Source organism: Arachis duranensis, chromosome 1 (genome assembly GCF_000817695.3).
Source record: "Arachis duranensis cultivar V14167 chromosome 1, aradu.V14167.gnm2.J7QH, whole genome shotgun sequence".
Lineage (NCBI taxonomy): Eukaryota > Viridiplantae > Streptophyta > Magnoliopsida > Fabales > Fabaceae > Arachis > Arachis duranensis.
In genome coordinates this window covers 19141354-19160914 of record NC_029772.3, presented here as the reverse complement: position 1 = coordinate 19160914, position 19561 = coordinate 19141354, and the positions used below count along the sequence as shown (strand labels likewise).

The following is a 19561-nucleotide window of genomic DNA, read 5'->3' as shown; positions in this document are numbered from 1 at the left end:
ATACAAATTATATTTATTAATTAAATATTATTTTTTTTTTGGTAAATAAATTCAATATTATTATTCTTCCTTCAATTCAACCAAGCCCATAAAATTAGTCCAGAACTCAACATCAAATTTGGACCAAACTGAAAAAGTAATATGGGCCCTTACACAGGCCTATGTATGTTCTCTTTTCAGTTTTCACTAAAAAAACAAATATATATTATTGAGGAGAACATGCTCCCCTTTAAGAAAAGTTGTGGGGTGGGAGGGTCTTGGAAGAGACAAAACGGACAGAAAATAAAAAGCATGAAAAAGAGGTACGAGTTAATGGCTTACTGGACAGCTGAGGCCCAGCACAGTTGGCATACTTGTCCGTCTCATACAATATTGTACTCGGATTCAAATTTCAGTTGAGGCTGGTTGTTGGTTTAAGAATTCATGATATCTATGATAGTGTGTGAGTATGTTGTGTGTGTGTGAAACATAGGTGTAATGCCTAAGATTGAGGACTGTTCAATCCACTTGACAAAAAAAAAAGGCTTATTGGTAAATCATCATCATAATAAAACCTAAAAAGAGTGTGTTATGATCAAAAGTTTGATGCTTACTTGAATGGATAGCATTTCGTCTTCCAGCATGTGATTTGATTCTATTTTCTTTTTTTTTATAGATATATTAATTGCATTGGTAGCTATATATAGCTAGTTAATATATTAATTGCATTGGTAAATTCTCTTTTAGCTTTCTCATTTGATCCAGCAGTTTCAATCTATTCTATCTATTCTATTATATAAAAATCGGATGTCTGCATTTAATGATGAAGCTGACGTGGCATGCTTCAGAGAGTGTTATCCGATTTAATTATTTTAACTCATTCAATACAATTTATTGCACTGAATTAATTATATCAACTAATTGATTTGATTAGATATTTAAATATTTTTTTCTAAATATAATTTGTTATAATTTATATTACTTAATTAATTATACTACATTAATTATAATTCGTTATATTAGTGAATTAGTCTTTTCATTTATAAAGTCTAAAATAAAATAAATAAATTGTTATTTATTCTAATTAAATTTACTTATATACTATATATGAATTAACGTCAATTCGATTCTTTATATAAAAATCGAATTTCTACACTTAATGATGGAGCTGATGTTGCATGCTTCTGAGAGTGTTTCTCGATTTATTTCTTTTAACTCATTAAATACAATTTATTATGAGATTAAATATAAATAAAATAAGTAATTGAGATATTTTTAACTAATAATTAAATCAAATTAAATTATATGTATTAAGTCAAATTCAAATCATGTGAATTAAATACTAAACTAAAATATGATAATTTCTTACTTATTCAAATTAAATGCAATAAATACAAATTAATTTTGTTAGATAATGATGATTTTCTGGTCTTCTATATATAGACGGCCAAACAAAATGATAAGAATCATCATTTGTATGCTCTTGCTATTTTAACTCTTCTTTTTTTTTTCTTTTTTTTCTTTATATACAATTTCTCTTATAGATAAATGAAAATGTATGGATGAATAGTGTTTCGTTGATTGTTTGTTTATAACTTAAAAATATCTCAATTTAGGCATTACTGTTGTTGATGGAATTGGACGGTAATGTGCTCGGCATACTTGCAGCTTAAGAAATCAGATCATGTGTTCGAGGTGCACCGATGCTAACTTTTGGAGCTGCCGACTGCCCTGAATTCATCGTATAGCTGGAGCCTATATATGAAGCACGGACACTTCACTGAGTTATCATGTCCGCGTGTCGGGCACATTTCGGACACGACACTCACCGACACTCGTCTGACACGCGTGTCTGTTGTGTCCAACTGTGTTTTAATAAAAAATAAAAAATTCTTCTCCAAACACGCTTGGACACACCTAAATACCATCACGTGTCCGCGTGTCCAGTCTTATTCTTAACATATATTCTTAAAATAAATTTAGATATATTATTTATTAAAATAAAAAATATTTTAAATACTTGATATAATTAAAATAACACATTAAAAATAATTAAAAATTTTAATTTATATTTTAATATCAATAAAATATCAAAATATCATTACAATTCATCTAAAAAATACTTTATATTTTATATATATGCGTGTCCCCGTGTCATGTAAGATTTTAAAATTCGCGTGTCGGCGTGTCCCGTGTCGTGTCGTGTCCCGTGTCCGTGTCAGTGTCTGTGCATCATAGGCTGGAGCAAATTATGATATAGTGAAAAACGTTTATGGATGCATGCTATTCTTCTTTATATATGTATCCCTCTATTTTTACAATTCACATCTTTATATATTAGATTCTTTATATAATCGTGGCAGAAGATCGTTAGATCGTGACAATAGAAGCCATCAGGGGAGGTATCGATATCAATCTCCTTCGCCCCGATAGGAGTATCCTCGACGTAAAGAGGAACATTGTGGCCTTGAAAAAAAGGATAAAGTCAATTCTCGTTCCCCTAAGTCTAGAAGGAGGCGAACTTCGCAAAGGAGTCCAAGTCTTAAAAGTCATAGGGATACTGGGGAGCACATTATTACGGGATAAACCCTATTCGCTTCACATATCCTTCTAGTCTAGTTACCAAAATACTTTGATAAATCGATATACTTGAAGTACAAAAAAAAGTTGGATCCTCAAGAGCATATAGATACGTTTGAAGCAAGGATAAATTTGGAAGGGGTTGGAGATGCTATTAGATGTAAGGCTTTTCCTGTTATACTATCTTCAAAGTTTCTAGCACACTTTATGACTAGGAGAACTCAAGCTAAACTCCCAATCTCGTTACTTGGTGTAGAACAGAGAATGGACGAAAGCGTCCGACATTACTTGGATCAATTTAATAAGACTCTACTAGAAGTCAACACATGAACTCCAGAGATTGTATGTTTGTGCCTTATTGTTGGCTTACTAGAAGTGAATTTTAGGAGACACTTGACTTTCCGAAACGAGAAATTTATAGAAAAAATTCATTAGATTGCCTTGGAATATATGAAGGATGAAGACCTCTCAAAGGTGGTTGCGACCAAAAGGAAAAACCCTGCTCCATTACCTAACAAGGTTGGGACTCTGGGACAAGCTGCAACCTCAAAGCTGTCAACCCTGTGAATTGAAAAGTTTTTAACATATACACTGTTAGTGGCCTCACTAACGAAAGTATATCAGCAGGTGTCTCACAGGGGTATCCTCCCTAAAGCATGACAAATTCGATCAAGGGCCTCTTTGAATAAGTCACAATATTGTGACTATCATAAGTCCTATGGTCATCGAACTGAAGATTGCATCAATTTAAAGGATGCATTGGAACAAGAAGTTCAAGATGGAAAGCTCCTTAAGTTTTTGTGAGTATAAAACCTACTCCTTTTTTGTGAGTATCAATTTTTTTATATCCACCAAAGACTTTGCTTTGAACAAAAAAAAGAACGAAATATAAAATGAAATTAAAACGCTTGAAATAACACAAAGATAAATGTTGAAAATATAGAAAAGTAAACAATTGCTTTCAACGAAGTCGAAAGACTTTGAAATTAAAATAACAAGTCGAAATTTAAAGAAGAAAGGAAATAACTTTGCAAAAGAAAGATAAATAAACTGCAGGAAGAAAAATTACAGTAATTTGAAAAGAAATATAAAGACATGGAAGAAATTATATTGAAAATAAACTCGTGGCAGACTAAAAAATTTGTTGGGATATAAGTGTGCGAGAGTATTTTTTGAAAACGAATTCCAACTTCTTGTTTCTACTAAGTCTCGTTAATTTATAAGCCAATCCAACCAGTCTTGTGCTGCCAAATATCAATTTTGAAGTATATGAAAAATAACTATTCTTACTAAAGGCAAAACTAAATAACCGTCCTTGTGCATTGCGCCATCAATCTTGACATGTTGTTTGTCAACTTTACTCTTCGACAAGCTACAGCAGACAAAAATTCCTCTATCAACACCTTTTTAAATTCACATACTTTATAATTTGACCAACAACATTTTGATTTATAGATTTTTTGACTATCAAATTCTTCAACTAACAATTTTATTATTTCACGAACTATATTATATTTCTATTAATTTTGGATCAATTTTAATTGATTTTAAAAAAAAATAATTTTTAAAAACAACTATTTTATATTTGGAAAGTTTATTTTTAAAAATATTACTCATATTCTTTGTTATGAGAAATGTAATAAATATTAAAAAAGTATATAATAGTTTTTATTCCAAATAAAAAAAATTTAAAAAACATAATTCACATTATATATGAAGTCTATTATCCATAACTTAAATAAAATTTGCATCATTTCAGTTCTTAAAAAAATTTAAAATTATATTTATAAATTTACAAAGACATTATATTTTTATTGCAATTATACATAACTAAAAAAAAGACACTTATCATTACAATTGTGAATGAAATAGAAAAAAATAGAATTAAAAGTAAAAATTGAGCTCTACAACTAACCAAGTAAAATATTTAACCAAGTTCAATTAAATTGTTACATCTATTTTCTACATTACGCGCACTCTTCTTCTTCCAACTCCTCCCACGCGTGCTGCTTTTATCTTACTCCTCCTTTTTTCTCATATTTCTCTTTCATTATCATCGTCATCATTATGACCACATCACCACTTCCATCTTCTCCTTTTTTTTTCATTTGAATTTTTTCGATCTCCTCCTTCCTTTTTCTCCTCCTTCATCATCATCATCATTATTATTTTCATCATCGTTATCATTATTGTCATCATTGTTATTGTCATCGTTATCGTTATTGTTATTGTCGTCTTTTTCTTATATGTATAATAGTTCAAATTTAGAATGCACTAAAATTACTTAATAATGATGACACACAAATAAACTCAATTCAAAATAAAATAGACCGAGTGCACCTTATTTAAATTCATAATGCACTAAAGTTACTTAATGATGACAATATACAAGCAAACTTAGTTCAAAAACAAACATACAAATTAGATTCAATCATCCACAAAAATATATGCATGTAAATCTTAAATCCAAAAAAGTCATCAATATGACTTAAATAACACCAGAAGTATTACAATTATATTACATGAACTAATTATACCAAATCCAAGTAAATGAGACCAAGTGCACCTTATTTAAATTCATAATGCATCGAAATTACTTAATGTTGATGACACACAAACAAACACAGTTTAAAATAAGTACAGATCAAATGTATCTTATTTAAATCCAAAATGTACCGAAATTACTTAATAATAACGATACACAAACAAACTTAGTTCAAAATAAGCACACAAACAACACTCAATCAATCACAAAAACACATGCATGTAAGTTTTAAATCCAAAAAAGTCATCAATATGTTGCTCATAATTCTTGTTTTACCCTATTAACAAGAATTTGTGTCATGGTTAAAAAATTTCGGTCTCAAAATTGAAAATTTTCTGTGTAACAGTTAAAAAAATTTGGTGTTATTTCCTGATAAATTTTGCATATCTCAAAACTCCTCCTCCTCCTCCTTCTCCTTCTTCGTTATTATCATCTTTTTCTTCTTTTTTTTTTGTTTATCTTCTCGTTCTTGTTATATCTTCTCATATTTTTTTTTGTTTTACTCTCTTAACAAAAATAAAAACAAAAAAAGAAGAAATACATAATACTGCAAAATTACTAGAAAAAGAAAGAAAAAAGAAAAAGAAAAGTGCAGCAATAACAAAACGACGATGACGAAGAAATTGGCAAAGAAGAAGGAGGAGACGAAGAAGGAACGTAGGATACGAATGTTCATGCGTTAGTGAGAATAGTTGGAACGTATATTCACCATGGTTCTGAAAAGTGAAAACCGGATTGGACTGGCTGGTCGAACTAATCCAACCGTGAACTGACAGTTTTAACGGTTTGGTTTATTGTCTAAAACCGATCAACTAAAAACCGGATGTGAGCAGTTGAACCGGCCAGGAACCGGCCAGTTGAACCGGAACCGAAACCGTTCGGTTTCGGTAACATGACGCCGTTTCGTTAAAAAACTGAGAGAGATGCCAACCCCCAGCCTTGTGCCCCAAACCCCAACCCCTTCCTTCAGAAATCAGATTTCACTTTCAGAGAGCAACAACAACGAACTATTGCCCGCAACCCTAGCCTCCACTGCCGTCTTATGCCTCTATTGCCCCCACGACGTCCGTCGCACCGACCCCTGTTCGCTCTCAGACTCACCAGTCACAGGCACGCTGTTTCTTCCTCGAGTGTCTGTCGTCTTCGTCTTCTCATCGTCATACTAGCCGTCGTTTTCGTCTGCTGACTCTGCTCGCCATCGTGCTCGCCGTCTCAAACCAAAGGTCAGTGCTCACTATCACCTGATCTTCATTCTTTTTAATGCTCTGTTCGGAAATCAAATCACATTGATTGATTATCGAATGTTTTGTGATTTTTTTGAAGAAAAACCCTTTCCCATTCCAATCTCCTTCCTTCGAGTTCAGAGAGCAGAAGCTCAATGAAGAAAAAAATCCTTCTCCATTCCAATCTTGTTGCTGTCTGTCGGAGTGAGAGACTGCTGTTGCCGCCTCTGTTGCACTCAAGAACTTCCGTCTTCGTGCTATCGGTGTTCACTACTTCGCTCCATTCCAATCTAGTGCTTGCTTGTTCTTCGTGTTTCTTTTATTGTCTGTTCAGAAATCAAACCCTCTTCGTGCTTGTTCTTCGATGGTCAGTGATAGTCATTTTTTAATGCTCACTGCTAGTGTTCTCACTGCTGGTGTTTTGTGCTTTCATTGATTGATGATTATTGATTAAGTAATATGTTGCTATTTTTTTTACTCTGTGCTTCAGTTAATTGGATGCTCTGTCCGTGGTTAGTGTTTGTTCTTGGTTGATTGGCTTTGCTCACTACTGTAGCTTGTTCTGGCCTGTTCTTGACTGATTAATCCTGTTACTGGCTTATTAATTGATGATAAATTGATACTAATAAATTGATTACTGGTTTGTTCTTGCTGGTTCTTACTTTTTTTCTGTTGTTAAATTTTGTTAAAGTTTCTTGATTTTGTTGTTAATTATTGTGCTGAGCTTGTTAAAATTTGGTTGAAAATTTTGTTAATTTTTGTTATTTGTGTTAACATTGTGAAAACTATGTTAAAAATTTGATGGTGCATCTTTTAGGTATCTTTTACCATTATCTAAAAACACATTTGATTGGATGCTTGGAAAACATTTAATACTATCAATGTATTAACTATTAAACAATCATGTTTTATAATTCTATAGACTATAATATAGCAATAAACATGTTCTATAATTTTCATTGTGTTGATGATTTATTGATTATTTTTTATTGTGTTGATGAGAGTTATTCTATAATTTATTTATTATTTTATTTTAAAACGGTTTTTTTTGGTTGAACCACGATTAGACTGATTGAACCAATAAATCAATAAACTAGTGACTAGAGTGATTTGATGATCGGTCCGGTTTTCAAAACCTTGATATTCATGCTTTTACTAACAAAACTGATTTTTAATGAGTTTGGACTAATTTAATTAGACTTGGTTACCAAAAAAATTTAAATGTATAACAAAACTACTAAAGTAAAACTCATAATTGACCACAATTCAGTTTGGAAGGAAAATCATCTAATTCTAAAACTAGAATTCAATCATTCAACTGGCTAAGAACCAGTCGGTTGAACCAAATCAAAACCTGATCGGTTTTGCCAAAATGCAAAAAACAATAAAACATCATTTTAGGGTTTAGATTAAAAGTAAAAAAAACTAAACCCTAAATCCCGAGGATTCCTGTTATGTGAATCTCCAGTTCTCCACATCTCCTCTATCCTCCTCCAGCGACACCTGCCCGCCATTCTGCTCTTCTCCAGCGCCAGCCGTCACCATTCTTCCGGACCCCTTAGCTTGAAGGTTTGATTCAACTCCAGCCCGCTGAGCTCTGCCGTTGCCGTCGCCTTCACATGGTGCTCGCCAGCCGTCACCTCCTCTCTTCTTTTCTGCTGCTCCTCTCTGTTCTCCGCTGCTCTCCCCTTGCCTCCCACTCTGCTTCGCTACCTCTCCTGTTCTCACTTTAAGTATGCCCTTTTTTTAATTATAAATTTACTTCTTTTGTATAAATTTATATTTCTGTGTTTTTGTGTGTGTGATTCCTGAAATTGTAGTCTGATTTTGTTAACCAAAGGTGAGCTTGAGCTGACATAACTGTGTGCAACCGTAATAGCTAAGCTGAAGTTCATTGTAAGAGTTAGTAGATATTCGTAGAATCGGTGATAAAATGGGTTTAGGGTTGAGAAACTTCACTGAGAGAAACAATAATGGACAACCTGTCCTGGACACTGAGAATGGGGAGGAACTCATGCACATGCAGCGTGGTGTGGACCTTGTTCTTGCCAACCTCCCTCCCATCTCCTCCGGCACACTCTATATTACTACCAAGTAACTAAATCACTTGTTATTTTCCATAGCTCTTTCCTTCCTTTTACAGTTACATACTCAATTTTCCTAAACATCACAATCTGGTGACTTTGTTTGTTGCGGGCAAGTGATATGGCTCAGCGATGTAGACAACACCAAGGGATATTGACGTTAGGATTTTTTCTAGTAAAGAATTTTACAAAAATAGTCGCGTTGTAGATATAGATTCTAAACCAACAGAAATCCCTTCGTGCAAACGTTTTGGTTGTCACAAGTAACAAACCCTTTGAAATTGATAACCGAGTATTCAAACCTCGGGTCGTCTTCTCAAGGAATTGCATGGAGGTATGTTCTTATTATTGGCTATGAAAAAGGTAAAATTGGGGGTTTTGGAATTAAGGAAGAAGTATGACAAGTAATTTAAATGACAATTAAAATAAATAAATACTGTAAAGTAAACTTTTGGCAAGGTATGAGAAATTGGAAGTCCAGACTTAGTTATTCTTATCAATAATAATGAAAGTTGAATCTTAATTCCACTTAGTTAACCTTTGCTAAAGCAAAGGAAAGTCAAAGGACTAATTAGTTAGACCTTCGAATCCTATTTATTTCCTAAGAAAAGGATGGGATTATTGAAGTTCAGTTCAATTAGCAAGATAACAGTTATCAATTATGTTGAGCTAAGATAACTCTTGAGTTACTGATTTCTTAACCAAGACCAAAAGGGAAGGAAATTAAATCTACCGGAATAAGAATATCTTCAGATTGGGAATGATCAATAACATGAATAAAAAGAGCAATATTGAACTGAAATATCTCAAGTAACATTAAATAAGAAAATCATAACATGAATGTAGCATAAGCCAAATAGGCAACATAACTAATACACGCAAGCATTAATGGTATCTGAAAATAAGAGATAACTGTCAAGCAAAAGAATATTGAACCTGGTAAAAAGATAATCCTTGAAGCAAATAAAATCCTAAAACTAAATCATAATCCTAAAGAGAGAGAGGAGAGAACCTCTCTCAAAACTAAATCTAAATCATGGAAAGTGAATTATGAAAGCCTGATTATGAATGGATGCATTCTCTCACTTTATAACCTCTAATCTGTGTGTTCTGGGCTAAAAACTAGGTCAAAAACAGCCCAAAAATCACTCCCAGCGCTTTCTGGTCCGTACAGGTCGCGGAAGAGTGACGCGGAGGCGTCGTCCACGCGTTAGCGTGGGTTGTGTTCCTGCCAGGTCACGCGACCGGGTGATCCACGCGTTCGCGTCACCTGGCGTCGGGGCAGCTATGACAAATTATATATTGTTGCGAAGCCCCGAACGTTAGCTTTCCAATGAAACTAGAACCATCTCATTTGGACCTCTATAGCTCAAGTTATGGTCGTTTGAGTGCGCAGAGGTCAGGCTGGACAGCTTAGCAATTTCTTCAACTTTTTGTATTCCTTCCACTTTTGCATGCTTCCTTTCCATCCTCTGAGCCATTCATGCCCTGTAATCCCTGAAATCACTTAACACACATATCACGACATCTAATGGTAATAAAAGAGGATTAATATTAACAAATATAAGACCAAAGAAGCATGTTTTCAATCATAGCACAAAATTCGGAAGGAAAACATAAACTCATGCAAATAGTATGAATAAGTGGGTAAAGAGTTGATAAAAACCACTCAATTGAGCATAAGATAAACCATAAAATAGTGGTTTATCAACCTCCCCACACTTAAACAATAGCATGTCCTCATGCTAAGCTCAAGAGAAGTTGTAAAGAGATGAAGAGAAATGATAGAATGTATGAGATGCAACCTATGAATGCAACTAAATGCAAAATGTTTCTACCTACTTGGTTAAAAATAAATAAGTTCTCCAAGACAAACATAAATCAGATTTCACTAATTCAAATCATACAGTGAAAACAAGTAGCTTGTAAGAAGATAGCTTATGAAAGCAGGGAACATAGAATAAAGCATTGAACCCTCACTGGTAGTGTATATGCGCTCAAATCTCTCAAGTGTCTAGGGTCAATCTCTCTACTCTTCTCTAATCATGCTTTCTAAACTTTTGTTCCTCATCTAATCAATCAACAAATATTTAGCATACCAATGCAAACATCATGAGGTCTTTTCAGGGTTGTAATGTGGCTGAGGTAAAGGTAAGGGTATATATAAGGCTAAGTGAGCTAATTAAGTGAATCCTTGATTAGTCTAAGATCTCACCTAACATACATACTTTGTAAAGCAAAGCTTCTTTACCTATTCTCCCATATTTTTCCCACTTTTGATGTTACATGTTCATATATTAGTTTTAATTTTGTCCCATGTGCATTGCTTTATTTTGCATTTGGGGAATTCTTTTGTATCCCCTTTATTCAAATATTGAACTTTTTTTAATGCACATGGTAATTCAATTATTTTGATTTCACATGAGCATGCTTCCCAAAATTTTTATTTTGAATTATTTCATTCTTTTCAGCTTCCTACCCTTTGTTTTTATCATCCATGTTCCCAATAGGTTTTCTTAAACAATTACACAATTTCTATCTTAAGCTAACCAATGATTCAACTTGGGATTTTAAATTTGTTTTTCTGCTTAAGGCTAGTGTTGTGGTTTATAGAATAAGAGGGAATTAAAGGCTCAAGGGGGCTAACAAGGGTGATGTAAAAGGTAGGCTAATTTTGGGATAAGTGAGCTAGAATCAAACAATGGCCTCAATCATATGCAAGCATGTAAATATATTAAATATTGGACATATAGAATGGAACAAAGCAAAGATTACAATTATAGAGAAGAAAACACACAAGAATAAAAATTTATGGTTAAATAATGTAACCATGTAAATTAGCTCAAAATCTCACAGGTTGTGTGTTCTTTGGCTCAAAAACCATATTCCAAATACAACTTCAAAACACGTTTAACACAAATTTTTCAATTTAAATTAGTGAAATACTATAAAAATTTCTTGAAAAAGAAAATATTTCTTCAACCAAGTAGTAAAATATGCACAAAATCAAATAAATATGCAAATGCAACAACTAGCTACAAAGAAAATTTAAACATTGGTGTTGAGACAAGAAAGTACTAACCCATGGAGATCAGTGTCGACCTCCCCACACTTAAAGATTGCACCGTCCTCGGTGCATGCTAAGATGTACAAGTGGATGGGCTGCTCCAACTGATGCCTTTCTCCAAAGATTGTGCAGGTGGACTTGTTTGTCTTCCTATTAAGAAGCTTTTCCTCTCCCTTCGTGGTGGCCATCCTGAAAGAAGAGGGAAAAGAAGAAAAATAACCTAAAAATAAAGATAGAAAATAAATAAAATATGGGTGTTAATGCCAGATAAGAAGGGTCTCAATTACATGGTAGCTACAACATGTAAGTGAGAAAATAGTAGAAGTACATGGCAAAGCAAGAGTGCAAAAATTTGCAACAATGGAAAAGAGAGTGCAAGATAATATAAATTCATGTCAATGCAAAATGAATACAAATATCATAAAAAAAATAGCATTGACTTAAACAATATTATCCAACAGTGTAAAACAAGTCACTGAGTACCAAAATAATACCAAAAAAGACACAACAGTTGAATATGAACAAGTAACACCAATGGAAAAATTAATAAATTTAGAAAAAAATAAAAAGATGCACAAAATTAAAATGCAATGGAAGAAAGTATGCAAATAAATTAAATAAAATAGAATGGAGGTGAAAAAGATGAGAAGAAGAAAATAAGAAAAGGAAGAAGAAAGAAGAAAAGAAATAAGAAAGGAAGAAAAGAATTAGGTATAGGGAAGAGAAGATAAGATATTTGGCTGCGTTGAAAAAGTTGTGCGGCGCAAGCGACGCGGACGCGTGGAGGACGTGGTCGCGCGACTGGCGCTTAAATTAATCGACGCGGTCGCGTTGGTCACGCGGACGTGTGACTCAGATTATGCAACTGGCGCGAGGGCAGCCTCGCGCTCGCACAACTCTCTGTTCGAATTTTTATTTTTGCCAAATTTGGGGTGACGCGATCGCGTGGGGCATGCGATCGCGTGAGTGGGCTTGAGAAGGGAATGACGCGGACGCGTCGGCGACGCGGTCGCGTGATAGAGGTTGCGCGTCCAGCACCAATCCAGCACCACTCTCGCACAATAATTCGTTGTGCACCCTTTGTACCTCGAAAATCAGGACACGCGGCCGCGTGGGTCACGCGGTCGCGTGGGAGGCCATTATTCCCATGTGACGAGGACGCGTCAGCGACGCGGTCGCGTGGGACGATTTGTGCCACTGGCACGCCTCTAGCCACGCTCTCGCATGACTCTCTGTTCGATTTCTCTTCTTCACAACGCACATATGACGCGGATGCGTCAGCGACGCTGCCGCGTCGTGTGTGTAAAAAAATTTTTTTATGCAGTATGCAGAATGCAAAATGATATGAATGTTATGAGTAATTCCAGGTTCAATGAAAAATAAAATAAAACTTGAAAACAAATAAAACTAAATAAAAATGAAAAAGGAACGACCATACCATGGTGGGTTGTCTCCCACCTAGCACTTTTAGTTAAAGTCCTTAAGTTGGACATTGGTTGAGCTTCCTATTATGACGGCTTATGTTTAAATTCATCCAAAAATCTCCAACAATGCTTGGAATGCCAATAGCCTCCGGGGTCCCAAACTAGGCATGTAAAGCTTCTGAGCAGCTTCAAACAAATTTTCAGGCTCCTGGGATGACAAATGTCAGGATAGGATCCATGATCCCAAGCTTTGCTTTTAAATCCGCCTCTGTCTTGATCTACATGATTCCATCTGGGCGGTTTAAAAAGTAGATTCTCACCATGGTGACCAAACGTTCTCCGTGATCCATTCAATTGAGCATGATACCAATCCGTGCACTTCGAGTTGAAGAGTGGAACCTTATTGAACCTTGTACACCAGCTCTGAGTGCGAGCCATTTCCCTTTTACTCTTAAAGCCGCAGAGAGCTCTAAGCTGGCCATCTGTTTCAAGTAAACCATATCAAGTGGTTCTGTAAGTTTTACTCCTTTGTGCTCTTCTGCGAATTTCTCCACTGCATTACAAATTTCTTCCACTTCAACCATATCTTGATCAGAGTCTTCAATTTCTCCCTCATTATCGCTCAAGTCATATATTGGAGGTTGAGAAAAATCTACCTCAACATCATCTTCATATTCACTCGGAAAAGATTCTTCTGTCTCAAAGAAATCACTTGCGGATGCAAGTTCGTCACTAAGAGAACAGGACTTGTGATCATCATCATCAAGAAAACCTGCGTCTTGGGGTATTCCGTTCAGTTCTTCATAAGATATTTGCATTGGAGGCGGTGCAAAATCCTTCTCAGCGTCAATTGTAGCATCCTCGATGGAGTCTTCCATGATTCTGTGTTCCCATGGAGGTTCAGCATCTCCTAAATCTTCAACCAACTCTTCCTCTTCTATAATGATAGCATCCTCTACTTGTTTCAGTACGAAGTTATGCTCTATGCTGTCCAATGGAGTCTCTAGTGTCTTCTTCGTGCTGCGTTCTTCATTAAATTCTCCACATAAAGCCATGGGAGTCTGTTGAGGGGCTGAACGTCTGGAAGATAATTGTTTTATTGCTTACTCCAGTTGATAAAGGGTTGCATTAAATTGTTTTACTGATTCTTCGAGGCGAACCTGTGATTCTGGGCTTGATGGATATGGACATGGTGTATAGGGGAGTGGTGGTTCTTGGGAGTAATTGGATTGGCGTTGGGGTGGATAAGGATCATGTGGTAGTGAATGGTGAAAAGAAGATTGTGAGTGTGGTGGTTCGAAATTATGTCGAGAGGATGGTCTCTGGGCACAGGGTGGGGCTTGTTGGTAGCTACAAGGTTGTCCACCATATCTTTCAGCTGGGTATGCATTGTAGAATGGTCGTTGTACATGATATCTTGGAGGGTGTTGTTGCCTAAAGGGTTGATTAGATCCTCTTGGCTCCATCCATCCTTGATTGGTCTGACCGTGATGCATATTCCTGCTGTGGTTTCTATTTCCTTCAACAAAGTTAGAACCAAACTCAAAGCGAGAGGGGTGAGAATTCATAGTAGATATCAGAAATAAGGGGGAAAAAAGAGAAACAAATAAACAAGTAAAAGAAAAAAAATATTTTTTTAAATATTTACAATAACCAATAATAAGGCACATGTTCGCAATTCCCCGGCAACGGCGCCATTTTGATGAGAGAACTTTTGCATGGTCTAGAATTCAGAATAAATTCCTGTTGCAAGTATAGCTTCTAAACCAACAAAAGTCCTTTTATACAAACGTTTTGGTTGTCACAAGTAACAAACCCCTTTGAAATTGATAACCGAGTATTCAAACCTCGTGTCGTCTTCTCAAGGAATTGCAGGGAGGTATGTTCTTATTATTGGCTATGAAAAAGATAAAATTGGGGGTTTTGGAATTAAGAAGTATGACAAGTAATTTAAATGACAATTAAAATAAATAAATACTGTAAAGCAAACTTTTGGCAAGGTATGAGAAATTGGAAGTCCAGACTTAGTTATTCTTATCAATAATAATGAAAGTTGAATCTTAATTCCACTTAGTTAACCTTTGCTAAAGCAAAGGAAAGTCAAGGGACTAATTAGTTAGACCTTCGAATCCTATTTATTTCCTAAGAAAAGGTTGGGATTATTGAAGTTTAGTTCAATTAGCAAGATAACAGTTATCAATTATGTTGAGCTAAGATAACTCTTGAGTTACTGATTTCTTAACCAAGACCAAAAGGGAAGGAAATTAAATCTACCGGAATAAGAATATCTTCAGATTGGGAATGATCAATAACATGAATAAAAAGAGCAATATTGAACTGAAATATCTCAAGTAACATTAAATAAGAAAATCATAACATGAATGTAGCATAAGCCAAATAGGCAACATAACTAATACAGGCAAGCATTAATGGTATCTGAAAATAAGAGATAACTGTCAAGCAAAAGAATATTAAACCTGGTAAAAAGATAATCCTTGAAGCAAATAAAATCCTAAAACTAAATCCTAATCCTAAATAGAGAGAGGAGAGAACCTCTCTCAAAACTAAATCTAAATCATGGAATGCGAATTATGAAAGCCTGATTATGAATTGATGCATTCCCTCACTTTATAGCCTCTAATCTGTGTGTTCTAGGCTGAAAATTGGGTAAAAAACAGCCCAAAAATCACTCCCAGCACTTTCTGGTCCATACAGGTCGCGGAAGAGTGACGCGGAGGCGTCGTCCACGCGTTAGCGTGGGTTGTGTTCCTGCCAGGTCACGCGACCGCGTGATCCACGCGTTTGTGTCACCTGGCATTGGAGCAGCTATAATAAATTATATATCGTTGCGAAGCTCCAAACGTTAGCTTTTCAACACAACTGGAACCATCTCATTTGGACCTCTGTAGCTCAAGTTATGGTCGTTTGAGTGCAAAGAGGTCAGGCTGGACAGCTTAGCAATTTCTTCAACTTCTTGTATTCATTCCACTTTTGTATGCTTCCTTTCCATCCTCTGAGCCATTCATGCCCTGTAATCCCTAAAATCACTTAACACACATATCACAGCATCTAATGGTAATAAAAGAGGATTAATATTAACAAATATAAGACCAAAGAAGCATGTTTTCAATCATAGCACAAAATTCGGAAGGAAAACGTAAACTCATGCAAATAGTATGAATAAGTGGGTAAAGAGTTTATAAAAACTACTCAATTGAGCATAAGATAAACCATAAAATAGTGGTTTATCAGATATGCTGTTGATTTCTTGTCTATTTCCTTCCATGCCATCTCAAGAGACCCAGATGCCTACCCCCATCCTTGTTTATACACCCAGGTATCACCTATCATTTCTTAATTAATGTGTTACAGTTTAGTCGTTTTGTTATTTTCAAATCTCTAACTAGTAGGGCACTTCCTGAAGATTGACAATAATGCTGAAGGGGATGGTTCCGAAAACTCCGACTCTGAATCCAGTGACATACAGGATTTATCCAGGATCACAAAGATGAGGCTTGTTCCCTCTTATCCTACTCAATGTATGTTGTCAATTTACACTTTGGTACTTTTCTTGTTGATAGATTATTAGTTTGTTACTCCGGGGTTTGCTTATATGTATTTTTTACAATGGATACTTTGTTTCAAGTATTCTGTGAGTGTGCAGAGCTTAATCCAGAACCAAATGATGGTTAGCGCTAACCTCCCATACTGTTATTAATACTCTATTTTTACTTTTTACTCCTTTCTAAGTTGTTTGTGCTGATATTGTTCTTTTAGAGGAAGGAGAAGAGCATGATAGGATTTTCAGTGCTGATCAGATGGAAGGGGAAGAGGAAGATATATGCGAGGCTTTTTACCTTGTTTGTTAAAATTTGGAAAGGTTTGATCCCGTAGATTATTCTAGTTGTTACGTTTCTAAAGATCTTCATTTTCCCCAGAGGAAGAAGGTTATATCTCTCATAATCCAGCGAACTCTCTTGATCAGTCAAATGGACATCATGATCTAGCTCGTACAGTACTTGAGGTTGGTTGCTCTTCCTCGTAGTTCCCTATCCACTTTTGTTTGTGCAGTCTCATATTTTGACGTATAATCCTGCAACTTCTCTTGTGATTAAGTTTATGCAAATTTAGTTATGGATACTTCAAAGTTGTCTATCACTATTTTATGTCTAACCTTCAAAGTTTGTGTAAATTCAGTTATGGATACTTTAGGTTATTTGTTAATTGTGCTTTCCCTCTTAGAAAATATGTAAGACCCAAAACCTTTGAAAAGTCTTATTATGATCAAGTCTCAAATCATATAGTTATTTATAGCCTTAATTTCAGAAATTTGTTTTATTAAAGATAATTAAGGCAATTTTTGATTTATTGAATTTGAGACGAGTTATGATTATTATCCAATTTTATAATTATTGGATTATTTTCTATATTCAAATTATGAAGTTGGTAGTTATGAAATAATAGAGATTTTATATGATTTGGACTGAATAATTTATATTTTAAGGTATTAATACTGCTGCTTTCGAAAATAAAGGATTTAATTATATTATTCCTAATTATTTGATTTGGACCTTTTATTGAAAATAATTTGTAAAAATTGATGAGCAAATAGTATTTTTATACATTAATTTTGTTGGATTAGAATTTATTTCTAATTACTATATTATCCTTATTTGAAGTGAATTTACCTAAACTACCCCTAACCCTAAAAACCCCAACCCGGTTACCCATTTCCTCTAACCCTACAGCCACCAAAACCCTCCCCCAACAACCAGCAGCAGCAACGCTGCAATGGAGAAGGAAAATAGAAAACAGAAAAGGGAGAGGGAGTCAGAGTCGCGCGCCAGGGGAAGAGAAGAGGGAGAGGCGAGCCAGCAGCGGTGGGCCTCGCCGTCGCCGCCGAGCTGCTCGCCGTTCGCCACCAACGTCGAAGAAGAGGGAGATCAGAATCGGAAGTGAAGAGGGTCGCGTTCCACGCAGTGCATTCGCGTCGCCCTCACCGCGCCGCATCGCCGTGCCACCATCACGCCATGGATCTGCTCTGTTCGCGAGCTGAGCCAAGGAAGGAGAGACGACCGCGACGGGGAGGAGTGGGAAAGCCGCACCGACATTGTTGGAGTCTCACTGCCGCCGTCCCCGTGGTGGCTGGTGTCATCACCAGAGAGAACCACCGGAGTTGCTGTCTGCCTCTGCTGGGGTTCGTCGCCACCGGAGCTTCCCTGGCCGACAGATGCAGCCGCCGCCCTCCTAGCTGCCGCTGTTGGAGTTGATGTTGCTCTAGCCTTGCCCTAACTCCATCTTGAACTGAGAACCGCTACTGTTGGGTAAGCTTTACCCAGTTTTTGATTTCCTCTTGTTCCATCAATCCGTTTCTACCTAGAAGCATTGTTGTTGACACTAGTTGTATTAAATAAAATGGTTATAGTGAGTTGCATTGCCACTGCCCTTAACGGAGGTAGTTACTGGCTGCATTTGGAAATTTCTGTTGCAACTTGCGTTTGTTCTGGAGCTGTTTCATCGGTTGCTGGAACTACTAACGGAGCTGGCTGAGTCACGGTAATTCTGGCTGCCAAGGGCGGTTCTGTGGTTGTCGGAACCACTGCTGAAGCTTCTGTGCTTTGGTTCAGTTAGTATTCCTTAGTTGCCGTAAGTACCTCTACCTCGAGACCTTGCCAGTTCATATCCCGTGATGTGTTTTAAGATTTTTGCAATAATAATGTTTTCTAGGATTAAGTTATCGGAGCCACATGTTGCGCGTAAGGGTTGTCCTTGCTGCTGCGAGAGTAAACAAAGCTATGATGTAAGCTGCCGGTAAATTCAGGTTGATTGAGAGTTCCGGTGACGCTTTTGGATTATGATATTGCGTTTTGAGGTAGGGGCGCTTTCCAAAATCTATGTTTTATGTATTGGAATTATTATATATGGATACCGATGTGAGATATTGTGTATTTGGTGATTGTATCGGCCTTATGTATGGTTTAATTTGTCTCGATTGATTATGAACGTTTGTTGATTGGTTTGTTGTGCGGTTTTGTGAAACGGAATGATTGAGTTGATTCCTTTAAAGATTTGAGGTCGAGTTTAATCCATTGAGAATTGATTTGGATTTAGTTGATTTTCTTGATAATGTGAAATATCGAACGCTCTTTTGAATCTAGTCAGGTTTGCTTTAATTGGCTTGGTTGTGACAAATGATTTGTTGCTAAACCGTTTCTTTAAAGCTTTGGAAATGAGTTAAATCGGTTGATATTGAGTTGGTTTTGAAATGGTTTCCTTGAGATATGCCACTGAGGCGATTGTTGGATTTAGCTTGCTTTTGAATTGATTTCTGGTTTTGTGTTGTTGAAAAGGAATGAGGAACGGTTTAGTTGGGACCCGAATCGGGTGGCAAAAGTCCGAGTTTTAGGGGAGGTGCTGCCGAAATTTCTATAAAATCTTAGTCTTGTTTGAAAGGTTATTTAAAAAGGGTTGGATTTGAGAAATTGTATTATTTGATTTATTAAGAGGATATTATGTTTTCAAGCTTAATTTATTTAATGAACTTTATGCATTGAGTTCGGCTTATTTAGAACTGAACTATTTTTACCGTTTGAATCACTAAAGGAAAGAATGATGCTTTAATATTGATTTTAATATAAAAAGGAGCTTTTAGTGATTTT

General features: G+C 35.8%; 1 long non-coding RNA gene and 1 pseudogene across 1 annotated transcript in view; both read left to right on the top strand.

Moving 5' to 3' along the window:
• The first annotated feature begins 7975 nt into the window (after positions 1-7975).
• The window catches only part of LOC107481314 (chloride conductance regulatory protein ICln-like), a 21619-nt pseudogene continuing 10033 nt past the window's right edge, over positions 7976-19561 (top strand).
• The window catches only part of LOC107481331 (uncharacterized), a 4226-nt gene continuing 2189 nt past the window's right edge, over positions 17525-19561 (top strand). Inside the window, exons 1-3 of the long non-coding RNA XR_001590586.3 lie at positions 17525-18226; positions 18328-18548; positions 18630-18774. This is a non-coding gene — a long non-coding RNA (uncharacterized LOC107481331). The remainder of the gene's footprint in view (positions 18227-18327; positions 18549-18629; positions 18775-19561) is intronic.